The sequence below is a fragment of the Monodelphis domestica genome, chromosome 8 (genome assembly GCF_027887165.1).
Source record: "Monodelphis domestica isolate mMonDom1 chromosome 8, mMonDom1.pri, whole genome shotgun sequence".
NCBI classification, from domain to species: domain Eukaryota; kingdom Metazoa; phylum Chordata; class Mammalia; order Didelphimorphia; family Didelphidae; genus Monodelphis; species Monodelphis domestica.
The window spans coordinates 65,342,192-65,345,297 of NC_077234.1; the positions used below are offsets into that span (position 1 = coordinate 65,342,192).

The 3,106-nt window shown below is 35.3% G+C and overlaps 1 non-coding gene across 1 annotated transcript; it reads right to left on the bottom strand.

The window, feature by feature from the left end:
• Nucleotides 1–467: 467 nt before the first annotated feature.
• Nucleotides 468–570, bottom strand: LOC130456062 (U6 spliceosomal RNA). The gene has a single exon (XR_008914334.1). It is a non-coding gene; the product is annotated as a U6 spliceosomal RNA (small nuclear RNA).
• Nucleotides 571–3,106: the final 2,536 nt, after the last annotated feature.

Genomic DNA, 3,106 nt, shown 5'->3' on the forward strand with positions numbered 1-3,106 from the left:
GAGGTTATCTGCTCCAGCTTTTGGATCATAGTTTTTTTCTTTTACAAAATAAAATGATTAGATTGGATGATCTCTAAATTCCCTTATTGCTCTATTTGTTTAGAGTTAACTTAGTTTTTTGACTTTAGGAAAAGCTAAATCAAATTTAATCCATAATATTTCTCAGAAATATATTCCATTTCTTAAATATGTCCAGAGAGGGAGTCATGATTTCTTGGGCTATTTATCATAACTGGGAATTTCTTTTGACTCTAAAATAGGTGGGGCAGAAAAAAATTCTGTGTTTGGAATTAGAGGACCTTGGTTTGAATATTGGTAACCGCAGATAAGTCAATTCTGTTCTTTGAACGTCAGTTTCCTTATCTGGAAAATCAAGGAGTCAAGACAATACTACCTAACTAATTAACTTATTCAGTCCTATATTAATCAGACTACCAAACAATTACTTTATTTTTTCTTTTCTTTTAAAAGATATGCAATACTTTATGAAGTCACATGTTCTCTTTGTGCAGAAGCCATACTAATTCTGTATTGTTCAAGTTTTAGTATATGTGCTGCCAAAGTTAGCATAAAAATTACTTTAAATAACTAGGAAAAAAGCAAATACAAAAACCCATCTGGAGAAACAAAAGGTTAAAATATTAAGAGAATTAAAGAAAAAAGTGGGAAGGAAGAGAAGCTCATGACACCAGATCTCAAACTATATTACAAAGCTATAATCTTCAAAACAACTTGGTACTGGGAAAGAAAAAGAGATATTGGTTAGTGGAACAGATTAAGTAAAGAATATACATAAACAAACAACCATAAAAGGAAGAAGAAAATTTAGAGCTGAAAATGAGATAAAATTAAGTTAAAAAAAAAAAAGAGATTGGCAGAAATGGGAAAGAAATTTACTTAGCTAATTAAAAAAAAGAGCAGCAAGCAAGATCTGTATGAAATCACTCCATCTGCATTGACAAAGGTTTTCAAATAACATGTAGTTTTAAAAAAAACCCTTACCTTCTATCTTAGAATTAATACTGTGTATTGGTTCTAAAACAGAAGAGCAGTAAAAGCTAGACCATGGAGTTAAGTGACTAGCCCCAGGTCACACAACTAGAAAGTGTCTGCAGCCAAATTTGAACCTGGGATCTCCCATTATCAAACCTGTGTCTCTATGCCCTGAGCCACTTAACTGCCCCCTAAAATGTAGTTTTAACAATGATATGAAAGTAAAGGCAAAATGTCCTGTTCTTCCAAGTGCAAACTTCAAAATCAAGTATCTACTTTAGTATTTATTAAGGAATATTTTAAACTATCTACTATGTCTTCCCTATTGTTTTATGTACTAGGTGAGAAGAAAAACAAATAAAAGACATAGAGTCTGGAAAAAAAAAAAGGAGATTGGACCAGGTGAATTCTAAAGTTCCTTCCAGTTCTGAGATCCATATTGTCCTATGAACCCTAGTACAATTTAAGCCCACTTGAGAATTTTGTTAATTCTCTATAGAAATGCAGAATGTCACTTTCCTTTATGAGTCTCAGGTTTATCATTTGTAAAATGAGGTGTCAGTCTGACTGACAGGGGTTCAACTCAAGAGACAAGGAGGCCAGAATAAGGTAATATAGCAAAACTTTAATGGAGGAAAGAAGTGGGGAATGGAGGGAAGAGGCATCAAGAGGTAGCCCAGTGCCAAGAGAATTGATTGGGGAGTCCCATGGGGGGGATGCAGGAGAGGAGTGGCAAGGGGGAGCCCAATGTCAGTAGATGGCTATGGAATCCCATCTGGGTAGGGAAATCATGAGATCTTATAGCATTAGGGGGCTTCAGGGTAATAGAGTTTAGGTCCTCTATTGGTTGTCTTTGGGGAAGGTCGGCTACCTGGATTAACTTCATTGGATGTTCCTGAGATCAGTGAGGAAACTCAGTCTCTGGGGGTTGGTAGATGGTTCTCAGGAATGGATGCAGTCAGATTATACATTTATCCAGGACTAACAGGCTGAGAAATAGAGTCTTGGTGTTCTGCCATGTGTTGCTGGGACTTTTTGTCCTAAGGTCTGTCATAAGATTGAGAGGAGTGATCAAAGGTGATGGATAAGATGTTGAGTATGGTCTTTTCAAATTTCAACCTTCCAAGATTTTCTGGAAAGAAAGCTTTCTGTTCATCCCTTTATATAGTTAGAGACAATTTTTAAATTTCCTGGAGGTTGTTTTCTCTATTTGGATGATGTTGCTTTAAAAAAAATCTTGTCTCAAAGTCCATTTATTCATGGTTTTTGTGATTTATCAGATACTCTCTCACTCCAAGTTGATAACATCTTGCTTTAGCATTGTGTTAACCTATAAAACATGTGGCTAAGGTGCATGCCTATTCTAAGGTGATTTCAATACTGAATATAAGGAGAAATTTAAATTAATTTTCTGACACTACATTTGTCTCCTTTTTTGAGTGACAGAACCTTAAAGAGATGAATTTTGTCTTATTGGAAAGGAGATAAATGCCTTGGTCAAATGATTCCAAAATACCGTGCAAGCTAAAGAGATTTAATTTTTTACATAAGATAATAATGCCTGCATATTACCTATAATAATTAAAGTAGCATTTGTCTCACTGGGTTGTAGCAAAGAACAAAGATATTATATGTCAATTACTTTGCAAACCTTGAAGCACTATAGAAATATTAGAGGCAGTAAGGTAGCACAGTGGATAGAGGGATAGGTGTGGAGTCACAAGACTTATTTTCCTGTTTTCAAATCTAGCCTCACTTACTAGCTGTGTGACCTTGGGCAAGTCACTTAACCCTTTCCCCCCATCAATTTCCTCATCTATCAAATGAGCTGGAGAGGGAAATGGCAAACCACGCTATTATCTTTAACAAGAAAACTCCAAATGGTATGACAAAGAGTTGAACATGATTGAAACAACCAAATGAAAGCTGGTATGGTAGTCAGGAAAACTAGGGTTTAAATTCCGCCTCATACTCTTTGCTATTTGGGTAACCTTAGGCAAATCACTTCATTTCTCTCAGTCTTAGTTTCCTCATTTGTAAAATAGAGATTTTACCACCTATTTCCCCTAGTTGTTGTAAAGATCAAATAAGGCAACAGACAGAATTTAGCAAC